We start from the raw sequence: 17910 nt of genomic DNA on the forward strand, positions 1-17910 counted from the left end.
GAGCCCCCTAGTTGATATGCCTTCAAGAGTAAGGAAGTGTGCAGACATTTCAGTTGTAGAATCAGGCTGGAAAAGTTGTGGTCTCACGTCCTGGACGGCAGGAAGAGTTGTGAAGCCGCCCAGAAACATTTTCGGGGGCAGCAGTGTATGCGCTCTGATCAGGCGACATCGAGGAGTGCCCTCCCAAGAGACACTATTGTGGTAAGCCCAATTTTAACTAGTTAATAGTGATTCCCTATAGTTGATCGTGTGCCCAGCGATCGTAGCAACTGTCTGTTGATATGTTAGGCATGTTTTGATAAGGCAGGAGGCCTAAATAAGTGAGTAAAGATGGAGGAACGTCCTAGAGGGCAGAGCGGCATCCTTTCCCTCCGACTGCTTGTGAGTGACTGAGGGAGCCTGGCTCCTGGCGGAGGACCTGCCCCGCAGCGGCCGGCAGAGGGATCGCTCAGCGGGAGGCGGAACTAGAACCCACCCAAACGAGGGAGTCCATACTCACGGCGTTGGGGAAATAGAGAGATGTCAAGTGAAATATTTATTGTGTGTGATTCATTTCAGTTATGTGTTTGTAGAGGAATATTTTTATTGGCATATCGATGGGTCGCAGGTTTGTTCTGAGGAAGGAGTTGATGGGAGTACTTTGAGGCAAAGAGAAGAAGTTGATGATTGGAACTTCAAGGCTGTAGGGGTAAATGTTGTACTCTGTGGAAGTGCAAGCCCTAAAGTGAGGAATTGGACCTTATACTGTGAGAAAAGGAGCAGTGAAGTTTCACATGTTTCTGTGGAAACGGTAGTGGAGTACCACTGGAGTTCAAGGAGAACTTCGTGGTGCAGCAGCCTGGAAGAGCTGCAGAAGATCCTGGTAGATGAACCTGGAAGAACCTGATGATGTCAGGGTAGGGAACTTGCAGATGTGGGAAGGAAGTTCTTGTTGACTACTTGTCGGAAGTTGGTAGAGTGCTTGATTGTCGTTAGCGTGCAAGACACAGTGAAAGGTGAGCGATTGATTATCATTTCTTCGCCAAGGAATGCTGATGCTGAAGTTTACAGAGAGTTACAGCTATAGACTGGATTACCTACAGAGATATGTTCTAGGACTGATAGGGTGGTTGGTTATCACTTACTTGTGCTGAAGTTTATAGAGTTACAACTGTAGGCTGAATTACCTACCCTAGAACATACGTATATGTTCTAGGGCTGATTGTGCTGTATTTTTCTTGTATGATTTATTCAATTGGTGAGGTGGATAGTGTAAGTGGCGAGACAGAAGTTGGGAAGTCACTTGGTATAAGTGATTTATAGACTTCTGATGGATTTGATCTGCAACCAGGTTATATCATAAAGTGTAGAGGTTTATATTCCTTTTATTATATGTGAATGTTTTGTATATGTTCTGTCTTGTTATTAAATCTGTGTAGTTAACAGGTGTTTGCCCTTGTCCTAGTGAGGCTTCCCAGAAAGCATAAGAGAGAGAGACAGAGAAAAAGAACCATAGCTGTGGACAGGGTAGTACAGAATAATAATTCAGAAAAGGGAATTGAGAAGATCATATCAACCAAGGAGAGAGTGGGGAGTCACGGCGGCTCAAATGGGTGTGTGCACATGACAACGATGCTAGTATTGGAGGCGCATCCCCTAAATATGTGACGCTGAACCCCTCTCCAAAAGCAAGAAGCGTGCAGGGTGATCTCCTGATTAAAGTACAAGCACTCTACAGTTTTTGGGTTTGTTTGTCTGTAAAGGACGGATAACCAACCGACAACAAACATAATTTTACTTATTCACTTCTTGAAACCAATTCCAGTCGATCCATGACCTACATTTCCCACCCCCAAAAGCCCAGTCCAAGACCGTCCCAAAGCACACTACCTCTTTGAAACTCTGTCCGAAGGCAGCCACCAGGACCAATGACCCTCTCATAAACTTGGACATCCGGCATTTGTTGATGCTAACCGCATACCGCCTCGAATCCATTTGTCAGTCAAAAACTAATCCACACGCTCAGTAAACTACTTCTACTACTACTACGTTGAGAGAACTACTAACTATATTGTTCACAATAATAGGATTCGTCACTGTTGCTTTCCGTGATGCCCAACTAGGAGTCCTCACTGCTATTGCCAGTGATGTCCACTAGGAGTCGTCACCGCTGATGCCATTAATGCTCATTAAGATTCCTCACTACTGCTGCCAGTGAGTTTGACTCGGATTCGTTACAGTTGTAGCCAGTGATGCCCACTAGAAGTCGTCACCACTGCTGCCATTGATACCCACCAGGAGTCGTCACCGCTACTGCCAGTGATGCCCACCAGGAGTCGGCACCGCTGCCGCCACTGATGCCCACCAGGAATCGTAACAGCGGCTGCCAGTTATGCCGCTTAGTGGTTATCAAAACTAAGAATAGCTTGAGCTACCTCATCCTTTTGTGTGCATTTTACCTCAATAAACTTATCTAAATTTAAATTTAAATTTCAATGCTGATGCCAATGATGCCCACTAGGAGTTGTCACTGCTGCCACCAGTGATAGCGACCAGAATTCATCAATGCTACTGAAAGTGATGCCCTCCAGGAGTCGTCACTAATGCCGCCTAATGGTCCTCACTGCTGTTGGCCAGTGATGCTCATCAGGAGATGTCACCGCTGCCTCCAGTGGTGCTCAGTAGGAGTCGTCATCGCTACTGCCAGTGATTCTCACTAAAAGTCATCACAGCTGCTGCCAGTGATGCTCACTAGGATTCGTCTCTGATGCTGACAGTGATGCCCCATAGTGGTCATCATTGCTGCTGCCAGAGATGCCCAATTGAAGTCATCACCACTGCCTCTAGTGATGCCTACTAGGATTCATCACTGCTGCTGCCAGTGATGCCACCTAGTGTTTCTGCTCGTTTGCTTGTTGGTTGGAATTTTGGTGATGGCTCTTACTTGGAACTGTAGAAAATACACTAGATTGCTTCTTGATGAATTTATTGAGTGAGGTAACATGCTAGGTCCAACACACCGAGGTCCTACCTGCTACTAACTTGGATATACACTGACTCTCACTCCAGTGGCACCCATCGGCTCCATAGGGATGACGTCAGAGGAGGCCTAACTGCCTCGGGATTGGCTGGCATTCCAAGCGTCTACAATTTGAAGGCTGACACCGTTCGGACAAGCTACCAAGTCGACGTCCCTTGTCGACTTATCTCTGGCTAGCTAATACATCGATTCTGAAGGCCTCGGAGGCTTAATTGATGCTTAAAATATAACAGATCATATTTCACATTAAATGACAAAACATGTGTGCATTTATACTGATTATACTGACACCACTTGGTGTTACGAATCCATATATTTGATTCTAACATTCATCATGATAAATATGTATGTCCATTATTTTTCTTTCCTCAGTTATTTAAATAAAACATTGTATCCAGTTATGTTCCAGTATATATGTTTGATTTAAATGTAGCGTACTGTAGTGTGCCTGTACTGAATAATTTGTTAGTGCTAGTACATGTTCATTCCTGTGGGGTGAGACCATGGGGCTTCATGGGAGGATGACCATATTTAGGATGTTCCAGTAATGCGTGCAGTGTATCCAGCTAGCGTCACTGATTCACCCTTGTAATTATTCCTGTTTATTGATTGCACTTAATTTCTTATTTACACCTTAGCAATGTTATATACATATAAGTTAGTTATAATTATGTTTTTAGTATTACTCTCTGAGAGCAGAGTATCTAGAGGTTTCATGTAGGTTTTTTAGTTGGTACCTTGTAGACGCCACGCCGTGCATGTTCGAGCCACGCAGTCGCGTGGGTGGAACTGGCTGGCGTGGACATGTTGGGAGTTAAGTCTGTGGTCCTGGTTATTGTTTAGTAACATAGTTGATTTCCTGGTTAGACCATTATGTGCATACCTATCTATCCATTTAAGTTTTAATATATTAATCAGTGCTTGTATAATGATATTGTGTTGTATTCTGATGCATTAATATTTCTGGCTGCCTATATTTCCATTTATATATTTATATGTTCTTTGGTACTCTTACTTTAAGTATATTGCTTGTTAAATAAGCAGTGGAATTATTTACCCTAGACACTTAAATAGGCAAGGCTGTATTATCATATATTTTCTAACCACTGCAACATATGAACCATACCCAGAGGTCAAGGGACTTAACACTTGGCATGTGCACAAAAGAAATTTAGAACACAGTCTTACTCAGAGAGAAATCATGGTAGCAATTCACTAATTGGAACAAGAGCATGAAGCCAATATGCATGTCTAATCATCAGGTATCAAAAATAAGTATTCAAAGGGTATTGCTTAAAAAAATGGTCAACGTCTTGTGTCAATGACATGTGCGTGGAAATAATACAAGTCAATTATCTGAATTAAATGGAACTAGAGTATGACCTAACATCCACAATAAATTTTTAATTAGATAACATAATTTAATTTATTGATGTACAATTTTTACCAAATATTTACAAGGACTGGACCGAGAAGGCTAACATCTTGATAACCGCAGTCAGTCAGTCAACTCTGGGGTGATAGGAGCTATTCCTTGTCAGGAATCCCTGGCCTCAGTGTGGTTACTAGTTCACTCAGAGAACTTTTGATGACATGGAATGCAAAAAAATACAAATAACACAGTAAATTTTACACTAGCATATGATTAAGTAACAGTACACAGTTTAAATAAGTTTATACAATGCATTGTGCAACAATAATAGGACACACATGAATTAGAGGTACTAGGAAGTAAGGCAACAAACAAGACAACACATTCATCCAGGAGACTTAATAGTTTTCTGGTTTGGCCAAAGAAAAACAGAACGATCACTGTAAAATGCACTTAGTTATAGATTATGGGAATGTCAACACATCAGGAGCACTATACAACTGAAGGTCAGGAACAGATAAACTGCATGTGTCAAACTCTTAAATGGATAGTTAATCTCATTAACATCTTGATGGTGGACTTGTGGTGAGTGCACAGTTGAGACTAAAGGTCTAAATCTAAGACTATGGTGCTGGCATGTGGTAGCTCTATGTCAAGTGGTCTGTCAACCACAATAGGTGGTGTCCCAATGAAAGAATCTGTCTGGGTATCTTCATTGTCATCTTCTGCATCAGTCATTTTAGCTAACTTCGTGTGGTTTAAGGGATTATTTATACATTCTCCTGTTAACATATTATTAAGATTGTATTTGTTTCCCTTGATAAGCTCTATTACTTTATATGGACCCAAAAAGTTCTTAGTTCACAGCTGGTTGTAAGACTCACAATTGTGAGTCTCACAACCAGACCATCACCAGAGAAGCTGTAAATTAAGTCTTTTAAAATTAATTTACTAAGCTGTAAATTAAGTCTTTGAGAATGTAATACGAATTACGAAACGTGTTCAGGCGTCAGACAACTAAAAAATGAATTTCGGAGAATTGTTATTTTTATTACCACCGACAGCGAAGAAAAACAAAAGAAATATTGAGATGATTCGTGTTAGAATTATTAATCTTACCTTTTCGGTCATATTCAACAACATATGTTTACAAGAAAGACTGCTACCAATATATATATATATATATATATATATATATATATATATATATATATATATATATATATATATATATATTCTATATATATATATATATTTATATATATATATATATATATATATATATATATATATATATATATATATATATATATATATATATATATATATATATATATATATATGTATATATATGCGAACAAGCCTGAATGGTCCCCAGGAGTTATAGTTATATATCATATAGTTAGTCCCCATAGTTATATATATATATATATATATATATATATATATATATATATATATATATATATATATATATATATATATACTGTTTTACTTTACTGTTCCTTACTTACTGTCCTTTAGTAAGGACAATACAAGAACATATCGATGCCAACACAGACGACAATGTCCAACATAACAGGCCAATTACACTGGATTAATCTTTGTGTTTAGATAGGAGATGCCTCGTGTGGGCCAATAAGCCTTCTGCAGCCTCTATGTTTCACCTCACATTTATCCCTTATGCATCCCCCCATGTTTTCACCTTCATTGTATTATCACCTGACCTAATGCGGGTATAAAATCAACTAGTATTGTAAGATCTGTTCACTTGAGAATGAACCATGGAGGTTCGAAACGTCGTGCAAATTATACAAATAAGTGTAATACACTCTATAGTAAATCACTTCTTTTCTTCACCTTAAAAGTACGAAAATGAGTTTTGGAGAACTCCTATTTCAATTAACCCTGATGCTAAGAAAATAGTTAGAGGGATAGAAGCCCTAAACCAGAAAATATTAAATACAGAATATGCGGTCATATTCAATGAAAAAAAAAAAAAAAAAAATATATATATATATATATATATATATATATATATATATATATATATATATATATATATATATATATATATATATATATATATATATATATATATATATATATATATATATATATATATATATGTCGTACCTAGTAGCCAGAACGCACTTCTCAGCCTACTATGCAAGGCCCGATTTGCCTAATAAGCCGAGTTTTCATGAATTAATTATTTTTCGACTACCTAACCTAACCTAACCTAACTTTTTCGGCCACCTAACCTAATCTAACCTGCAAAGATAGGTTAGGTTAGGTTAGGTAGGGTTGGTTAAGTTCGGTCATATATCTACGTTAATTTTAACTCCAATAAAAAAAATTGACCTCATACATAATGAAATGGGTAGCTTTATCATTTCATAAGAAAAAAAATTGAGAAGATATATTAATTCATGAAAACTTTGCTTATTAGGCAAATCGGGCCTTGCATAGTAGGCTGAGAATTAAGGAAAACTTGGCTTATTAGGCAAATCGGGCCTTGAATAGTAGGCCAAAAAGTGAGTTCTGGCTACTAGGTACGACATATATATATATATATATATATATATATATATATATATATGTCGTACCTAGTAGCCAGAACGCACTTCTCAGCCTACTATACAAGGCCGAATTTGCCTAATAAGCCAAGTTTTAATGAATTAATATATTTTCTCTAATTTTTTTCTTATGAAATGATAAAGCTACCCATTTCATTATGTATGAGGTCAATTTTTTTTTATTGGAGTTAAAATTAACGTAGATATATGACCGAACCTAACCAACCCTACCTAACCTAACCTAACCTATCTTTATAGGTTAGGTTAGGTTAGGTAGCCGAAAAAGTTAGGTTAGGTTAGGTTAGGTAGGTTAGGTAGTCGAAAAACAATTAATTCAAGAAAACTTGGCTTATTAGGCAAATCGGGCCTTGCATAGTAGGCAGAGAAGTGCGTTCTGGCTACTAGGTACGATATATATATATATATATATATATATATATATATATATATACCTAACTATATATATATATATATATATATATATATATATATATATATATATATATATATATATATATATATATATATATATATATATATATATATATATATATATATATATATATGTCGTACTTAGTAGCCAGAACGCACTTCTCAGCCTACTATGCATGGCCCGATTTGCCTAATAAGCCAAGTTTTCATGAATTAATGTTTTTTCGACTACCTAACCTACCTAACCTAACCTAACCTAACTTTTTCTGCTACCAAACCGAACCTAACCTATAAAGATAGGTTAGGTTAGGTAGGGTTGGTTAGGTTTGGTCATATATCTACGTTAATTTTAACTCCAATAAAAAAAAATTTACCTCATACATAATGAAATGGGTAGCTTTATCATTTCATAAGAAAAAAATTAGAGAAAATATATTAATTCAAGAAAACTTGGCTTATTAGGCAAATCAGGCCTTGCATAGTAGGCTGAGAAGTGCGTTCTGGCTACTAGGTACGACATATATATATATATATATATATATATATATATATATATATATATGTCGTACCTAGTAGCCAGAACGCACTTATCAGCCTACTATGCAAGGCCCGATTTGCCTAATAAGCCAAGTTTTAATGAATTAATTGTTTTTCGACACCCTAACCTACCTAACCTAACCTAACATAACTTTTTCGGCTACCTAACCTAACCTAACCTATAAAGATAGGTTAGGTTAGGTTAGGTAGGGTTGGTTAGGTTCCGTCATATATCTACGTTAATTTTAACTCCAATAAAAAAAAATTGACCTCATACATAATGAAATGGGTATCTTTATCATTTCATAAGAAAAAAATTTGAGAAAAAATATTAATTCATGAAAAATTGGCTTATTAGGAAAATCGAGCCTTGCATAGTAGGCCAAATACGACGTTCTGGCTACTAGGTACAACATATATATATATATATATATATATATATATATATATATAACTATGGGGACTAACTATATGATATATAACTATAACTCCTGGGGACCATTCAGGCTTGTTCGCATATATATACATATATATGTCGTACCTAATAGCCAGAACGCACTTCTCAGCCTACTATTCAAGGCCCGATTTGCCTAATAAGCCAAGTTTTCATGAATTAATGTTTTTTCGTCTACCTAACCTACCTAACCTAACCTAACCTAGCTTTTTTTGGCTACCTAACCTAACCTTACCTATAAATATAGGTTAGGTTAGGTTAGGTAGGGTTGGTTAGGTTCGGTCATATATCTATGTTAATTTTAACTCCAATAAAAAAAATTGACCTCATACATAGAGAAAAGGGTTGCTTTATCATTTCATAAGAAAAAAATTATAGTAAATATATTAATTCAGGAAAACTTGGCTTATTAGGCAAATCGGGCCTTGAATAGTAGGCTGAGAAGTGAGTTCTGGCTACTAGGTACGACATATATATATATATATATATATATATATATATATATATATATATATATATATATATATATATATATATATATGTCGTACCTAGTAGCCAGAACGCACTTCTCAGCCTACTATGCAAGGCCCGATTTGCCTAATAAGCCAAGTTTTCCTGAATTATTATATTTTCTCTAATTTTTTTCTTATAAAATGATAAAGCTACCCATTTCATTATGTATGAGGTCAATTTTATTTTATTGGAGTTAAAATTAACGTAGATATATGACCGAACCTAACCAACCCTACCTAACCTAACCTAACCTATCTTAATAGGTTAGGTTAGGTTAGGTAGCCGAAAAAGTTAGGTTAGGTTAGGTAGTCGAAAAACAATTAATTCATGAAAACTTGGCTTATTAGGCAAATCGGGCCTTGCATAGTAGGCTGAGAAGTGCGTTCTGGCTACTAGGTACGACATATATATATATATATATATATATATATATATATATATATATATATATATATATATATATATATATATATATATATATATATATATATACCTAACTTTTTCGGCTACCTAACCTAACCTTATGTTTACAAGAAAGACTGCTACCAATATATATATATATATATATATATATATATATATATATATATATATATATATATATATATATATATATATATATATATTTATATATATATATATATATATATATATATATATATATATATATATATATATATATATATATATATATATATATATATATATGTCGTACCTAGTAGCCAGAACGCACTTCTCAGCCTACTATGCAAGGCCCGATTTGTCTAATAAGCCAAGTTTTCATGAATTAATTGTATTTCGACTACCTAACCTACCTAACCTAACCTAACCTAACTTTTTCGGCTACCTAACCTAACCTAACCTATAAAGATAGGTTAGGTTAGGTTAGGTAGGGTTGTTAGGTTCGGTCATATATCTACGTTAATTTTAATTCCAATAAAAAAAATTGACCTCATACATAATGAAATGGGTAGCTTTATCATTTCATCAGAAAAAAATTAGAGAAAATATATTAATTCAGGAAAACTTGGCTTGTTAGGCAAATCGGGCCTTGCATAGTACGCAAGTAGTATGCAAGCCTCGATTTGCCTAATAAGCCAAGTTTTCATGAATTAATTGTTTTTCGACTACCTAACCTAACCTAACCTAACTTTTTCGGCTACCTAACCTAACCTAACCTATCAAGATAGGTTAGGTTAGGTCTGCTCGAAACGCTTTGCGTAATAGTGGCTTTAGGCATTGTATGTACTAGCTCTTATCTATAAAGCCAACAAACTTTGTAAAATCTCTTTATGTATGTACCTTTGCCTAAATAAAAATTATTATTATTATTATTATAGGTAGGGTTGGTTAGGTTCGGTCATATATCTTCGTTAATTTTAACTCCAATAAAAAAAAATTGACCTCATACATAATGAAATGGGTAGCTTTATCATCTCATAAGAAAAGAAATTGAGAAAATATAATAATTCATGAAAACTTGGCTTATTAGGCAAATTGGGCCTTGCATAATAGGCTGAGAAGTGCGTTCAGGCTACTAGGTACGACATATATATATATATATATATATATATATATATATATATATATATATATTTATATATATATATATATATATATATATATATATATATATATATATATATATATATATATATATATATATATATATATATAGGAAGGGAGTACCACCTCTAGCTGGAAGAAGGGGGACCCATAGCCTCGGAGGAAACCACGCATAACGCATTAGAGGGAATGTTTAGATCCCCTCCAATACAGTTTCTGTGTGCTTTTCTCCTACCACCCCCTTCCTTGAATATTTTTTGTGCTTTATTATGCATTTGATGGTTACAAGATATACATGGGTTGATACAAAAATAATAATGCAAAAAGGTGCTTAAAGGTTATGAATCTCTTGAAGAACACAACAATGGGAAACATTGATGAATGTCACAGACGGGTTCGATCATTGTTGCAAGTCAAACACTTCTTCGAATTCCTCTGAAGTTGGACTAGTGCCCAAGACGCAACAGGCATTTCCCCTCTGAATCGCAACACTGAGGCGCTGGAACAAGAAACTTTTTGCTCTCTGGTCTTTTGTAGCGCTGATCAATTTGTCCCCCAATTCCTTCAGGAACTTCAATGCACATTTTCCCCACGAACCGAGGGTCTCCGAGCCGATCGGAACAAAGCTGTAGCAGTGTGCTAGACCTCTGTATTTAATAATTTTCTGCGATTCCCTGAAAGAAGCAGCACCACCGCTTTCACGTGTGCTGTAGTGGAGGTAGGTACTGGCCAGTGTGGCAGCGCACGTGTAGTCCCATACCACTTGCTTACCATCCTTCCAAGGTAGCAAGGTGACCCCATCAGGGCGCTTCTGAGGGTCGTTAGGTCTGGATAAGTGTGGTTCTCTTTGTGCCGGGCAGCGGGCTGTGGCGAGGCTCCTCTTGATGATGTCGTTGACTTCTTCATGTCTTGCAATTTTACCCTGTGATTTACGACATACCAGACCATGACGACCATATTGGTCTGCCATCGCAGTTCCGCAGATGCACCTATGTTCGGTGAGGCGAAGGGCAACTCCAATGCGGAGAGCGTCATGACTGAGGCGAGTTCCCAGGGCTGCATTGGGCACAGCAAATAAAAAATCCCCGGCGTGGGGTGCTGTTACCGCTAGGAGGCGGGCTTTGTTTTCAGCATCAGCGTTGTCAATCATTGCTGTGACAGTCTTTTCCATTATGGGGCTATCCCAGTGGGCCTGCTTGTGGTCTTTTGGGACTTGTGGTCGGGGTTGAGGGTGTGCAATGGTGTCCCATTGTCTGGCTGCTTCGATGAACGTTTGATCATGAGTTCCCGCTGTCTCTCTCATACGCTCTGGTAGGATCTGCCCTACCAATTCGTTGGCTGCTGTACATGAGGATAAGAATGCTGGAAGTGCTACCTCAGTTGCCTTTCGTATGCCTATCCCTCCAAATCTCACTGGTAGTGTTGCTTGGTCCCACTGACTGTCATCTAAATCTAGGTTGAGCGCCTTCCTGAATATTGACCTGAGGAGCTCATCATATTGATTTAGAAGTGGGTTCCAAAAGTTGGTGCACACCTTAAGAAGTATGTTAGCCTGGGCAGGGTAAGGCACTTTGTGAGAAGGTAGAGGGCATCCTGGGAGTCCAAGTCCCCAATTCTCTCTTCCATCCTCTTTAGGTCTCTAAACTTTTCGTCAAGGACTGCAGCAATGGCATTGTGGCCCAGAGGTGCTCCGAGTAGTGTGCTGTCGGTAGGTTTAACGACTGAGGCTTCTGGTAGAACTGATTTCACTGCTCTAATGATTACTTCACTAGATGCAATAATTTCGCACTTGGAGGGGCTAAGAACGAGACCCATGGACTCCCCCCGTGTCTTCACCAGCTGTAAGTCTTCTAGCAGGGAATCTTGTGTGCCTGCCAGAGTGCCATCATCCAGGAACCAGATGTTGAGCTCGCTGGACAGTCTGGTTGTAATTTCTCGAACCGCTATGCAAAAGAGGAACGGTGCAAGTGGGTCACCCTGTTGAATTCCCTCTGCTGAGGTGACTTCATGTTTGCCAAACAGGAGGGTTGAGTCTTTGCTGTAGCCTGCTGACACAAACGGGAGAATGCTTGGGCAATGTTCCTGGACTGCAGTGAGGATTGCTTCCCTTTTGACCGAGTTGAAAGCGTTTTTAAAATCTAATTTTACTACTGCCTGGTCTTCAGTAAGAGAGCTAATGTAGGCTCGTGCAGCATGAGCCGCTGCTTCACAGCCTTGGGGGACTCCAAACCCCAGCTGGTTGGGTTGCAGCATGGTGGCTGCTTCCGTTCGGATACTTCTGACAGCAGCCCTTGCAACTAGGCGGCGAAGGGTATTACCAACGGCAATGGGTCTGATTCCTCCCCCCTTCTTTTTGAGGGCACATAGGGATGCACCAAAGAAGAATGGTTTGATTTCATCAGGGATTAACCCGGCGAGGCAGTTGTTGACAAACGTTGTGATTTCTGTCAGGAGCGCTTCTGCAGCTGGGCCAAGAACAGGGTTCACCATTTCCTTCACATGTTGAGGTCTTACCCCTGTGTAGCCTCCTGAGGAGCCCGGGGGAAATGAAACGATAGCTTTATAAACCTCTGACTCCCGGAGGACGAGAGGTTCCTGATTAGGGGCGAGCCTGACCTGTGGGGGAGGTCCACCTACGGCCCTGACGGGGTGTTTTTCTCTCAGTGCTTGGGCTGTGGTTTCATCCCTGGGCAAAATTTTGTCCTCACTTGTGATTAACCTGAGTGCCCCGACTGTATTGCCCTCTTCAATTTTCTTGCTGACTTGGGTACCTAATTTTCTGTTGTCGCTGATTGTCGTACTTGGTCTGCCTCGGCGGTGTTTGGTGTGTTTGGGGAGGCGGACTAGGTTGTCAGCCCTCGGAAAATCCCTAATTGCTTTACTGACGGATGAGGCCAGTGTCTTGCCTCCTCTGTCTGGTACACCTAAGCATGCATTGCCAAAAAGTAACAGATTGTGCCAGGCTTTGATGGTATCAGGTGCAACAAGGTTATTTGACCCTCTGTTGACTTTTGCGATGAGGTCCGTGTATTTCCCTGCAGCAAAAGGGCGAGAGGCCTTTGGGATGTGGGTGAGTGTCCTGGTTGACGTATATATATATATATATATATATATATATATATATATATATATATATATATATATATATATATATATATATATATATATATATATATATATATATATATATATATGTCGTACCTAGTAGCCAGAACGCACTTCTCAGCCTACTATGCAAGGCCCGATTTGCCTAATAAGCCAAGTTTTCATGAATTAATTATTTTTCGACTACCTAACCTAACCTAACCTAACTTTTTCGGCCACCTAACCTAATCTAACCTGCAAAGATAGGTTAGGTTAGGTTAGGTAGGGTTGGTTAAGTTCGGTCATATATCTACGTTAATTTTAACTCCAATAAAAAAAATTGACCTCATACATAATGAAATGGGTGGCTTTATCATTTCATAAGAAAAAAAATTGAGATATATTAATTCATGAAAACTTGGCTTATTAGGCAAATCGGGCCTTGCATCGTAGGCTGAGAAGTGCGTTCTGGCTACTAGGTACGACATATATATATATATATATATATATATATATATATATATATATATATATATACCTAACTTTTAACTATATATATATATATATATATATATATATATATATATATATATATATATATATATATATATATATACCTAACTTTTAACTATATATATATATATATATATATATATATATATATATATATATATATATATATATATATATATATACCTAACTTTTAACTATATATATATATATATATATATATATATATATATATATGCGAACAAGCCTGAATGGTCCCCAGGACATATGCAACTGAAAACTCACACCCCAGAAGTGACTCGAACCCATACTCCCAGAAGCAACGCATCTGGTATGTACAAGACGCCTTAATCCACTTGACCATCACGACCGGACAATATGAGGTGATAGCCGAGGCTATTTGAACCACCCCACCGCCGGCACTCGGATAGTTATCTTGGGCATAGCATTTTACCAAATCACCTCATTCTTTGGGGCAACACGTGAGGAACACAAATGCGAACAAGCCTGAATGGTCCCCAGGACATATGCAACTGAAAACTCACACCCCAGAAGTGACTCGAACCCATACTCCCAGAAGCAACGCATCTGGTATGTACAAGACGCCTTAATCCACTTGACCATCACGACCGGACAATATGAGGTGATAGCCGAGGCTATTTGAACCACCCCACCGCCGGCACTCGGATAGTTATCTTGGGCATAGCATTTTACCAAATCACCTCATTCTTTGGGGCAACACGTGAGGAACACAAATGCGAACAAGCCTGAATGGTCCCCAGGACATATGCAACTGAAAACTCACACCCCAGAAGTGACTCGAACCCATACTCCCAGAAGCAACGCATCTGGTATGTACAAGACGCCTTAATCCACTTGACCATCACGACCGGACAATATGAGGTGATAGCCGAGGCTATTTGAACCACCCCACCGCCGGCACTCGGATAGTTATCTTGGGCATAGCATTTTACCAAATCACCTCATTCTTTGGGGCAACACGTGAGGAACACAAATGCGAACAAGCCTGAATGGTCCCCAGGACATATGCAACTGAAAACTCACACCCCAGAAGTGACTCGAACCCATACTCCCAGAAGCAACGCATCTGGTATGTACAAGACGCCTTAATCCACTTGACCATCACGACCGGACAATATGAGGTGATAGCCGAGGCTATTTGAACCACCCCACCGCCGGCACTCGGATAGTTATCTTGGGCATAGCATTTTACCAAATCACCTCATTCTTTGGGGCAACACGTGAGGAAAACTCTGGGGTGTGAGTTTTCAGTTGCATATGTCCTGGGGACCATTCAGGCTTGTTCGCATTTGTGTTCCTCACGTGTTGCCCCAAAGAATGAGGTGATTTGGTAAAATGCTATGCCCAAGATAACTATCCGAGTGCCGGCGGTGGGGTGGTTCAAATAGCCTCGGCTATCACCTCATATTGTCCGGTCGTGATGGTCAAGTGGATTAAGGCGTCTTGTACATACCAGATGCGTTGCTTCTGGGAGTATGGGTTCGAGTCACTTCTGGGGTGTGAGTTTTCAGTTGCATATGTCCTGGGGACCATTCAGGCTTGTTCGCATTTGTGTTCCTCACGTGTTGCCCCAAAGAATGAGGTGATTTGGTAAAATGCTATGCCCAAGATAACTATCCGAGTGCCGGCGGTGGGGTGGTTCAAATAGCCTCGGCTATCACCTCATATTGTCCGGTCGTGATGGTCAAGTGGATTAAGGCGTCTTGTACATACCAGATGCGTTGCTTCTGGGAGTATGGGTTCGAGTCACTTCTGGGGTGTGAGTTTTCAGTTGCATATGTCCTGGGGACCATTCAGGCTTGTTCGCATTTGTGTTCCTCACGTGTTGCCCCAAAGAATGAGGTGATTTGGTAAAATGCTATGCCCAAGATAACTATCCGAGTGCCGGCGGTGGGGTGGTTCAAATAGCCTCGGCTATCACCTCATATTGTCCGGTCGTGATGGTCAAGTGGATTAAGGCGTCTTGTACATACCAGATGCGTTGCTTCTGGGAGTATGGGTTCGAGTCACTTCTGGGGTGTGAGTTTTCAGTTGCATATGTCCTGGGGACCATTCAGGCTTGTTCGCATTTGTGTTCCTCACGTGTTGCCCCAAAGAATGAGGTGATTTGGTAAAATGCTATGCCCAAGATAACTATCCGAGTGCCGGCGGTGGGGTGGTTCAAATAGCCTCGGCTATCACCTCATATTGTCCGGTCGTGATGGTCAAGTGGATTAAGGCGTCTTGTACATACCAGATGCGTTGCTTCTGGGAGTATGGGTTCGAGTCACTTCTGGGGTGTGAGTTTTCAGTTATATATATATATATATATATATACCTAACTTTTTCGGCTACCTAACCTAACCTAACCTACAAAGATAGGTTAGGTTAGGTTAGGTAGGGTTGGTTAGGTTCGGTCATATATCTACCTTAATTTTAACTCCAATAAAAGGTATATAAGTTAGGTATAAAAAAGGTATAAAGAAGGTATAAAAAAAAGTTAAAGGTATAAAAAAGTTAGGTATATATATATATATATATATATATATATATATATATATATATATATATATATATATATATATATATATATATATATATATATATATATATATATATATATATATATATATATATATATATGTCGTACCTAGTAGCCAGAACGCACTTCTCAGCCTAATATGCAAGGCCCGATTTGCCTAATAAGCCAAGTTTTCATGAATTAAAATATTTTCTCTAATTTTTTTCTTATAAAATGATAGAGCTACCTATTTCATTATGTATGAGGTCAATTTTTTTTTATTGGAGTTAAAATTATGGTAGATATATGACCGAACCTAACCAACCCTACCTAACCTAACCTAACCTATCTTTGTAGGTTAGGTTAGGTTAGGTAGCCGAAAAAGTTAGGTTAGGTTAGGTTAGGTAGGTTAGGTAGTCGAAAAACAATTAATTCGTGAAAACTTGGCTTATTAGGCAAATTGGGCCTTGCATATTAGGCTGAGAAGTGCGTTCTGGCTACTAGGTACGACATATATATATATATATATATATATATATATATATATATATATATATATATATATATATATATATATATATATATATATATTAGTATATTTTGGTAGCAGTCTTTCCTGTAGACATATATTATTAAATATGACCGAAAAAGTAAGATTAATAATTCTAATACGAATTTTCTCAATCTTTCGTACATTTCGCTTCACTGTTGGAGGTAAATCAAAAATCAATTCTCCAAAATTCATTTTTATTTCTAGTCTGACGCGACACGAGCGCGTTTCGTAAAACTTATTACATTTTCAAAGACTTTAGTTCACAAATACACAACTGAATAGAACTTACGCATCTCCGATTTTATATCTACATTTGAGTGAGGTGGAAGGGGTGATGTGGCATTAACACAACACAGAACAAGATGTGGTATTAATAGGGTATTAATTTCATCAACACAAGACAGAACACGAAACAATGGATATTGAATAGAAGTGTTTGTAGAAAACCAATTGGTCCATATTTCTTGATGCTTCTATATTGGAGCGGAGTCTTGAGGTGGGTAGAATATAGTTGTGCAATAATTGGCTGTTGATTGCTGGTGTTGACTTCTTGATGTGTAGTGCCTCGCAAACGTCAAGCCGCCTGCTGTCGCTGTATCTATCGATGATTTCTGTGTTGTTTACTAGGATTTCTCTGGCGATGGTTTGGTTGTGGGAAGAGATTATGTGTTCCTTAATGGAGCCCTGTTGCTTATGCATCGTTAAACGCCTAGAAAGAGATGTTGTTGTCTTTCCTATATACTGGGTTT

This window comes from Procambarus clarkii, chromosome 15 (genome assembly GCF_040958095.1).
Source record: "Procambarus clarkii isolate CNS0578487 chromosome 15, FALCON_Pclarkii_2.0, whole genome shotgun sequence".
In the NCBI taxonomy this organism is placed as follows: domain Eukaryota; kingdom Metazoa; phylum Arthropoda; class Malacostraca; order Decapoda; family Cambaridae; genus Procambarus; species Procambarus clarkii.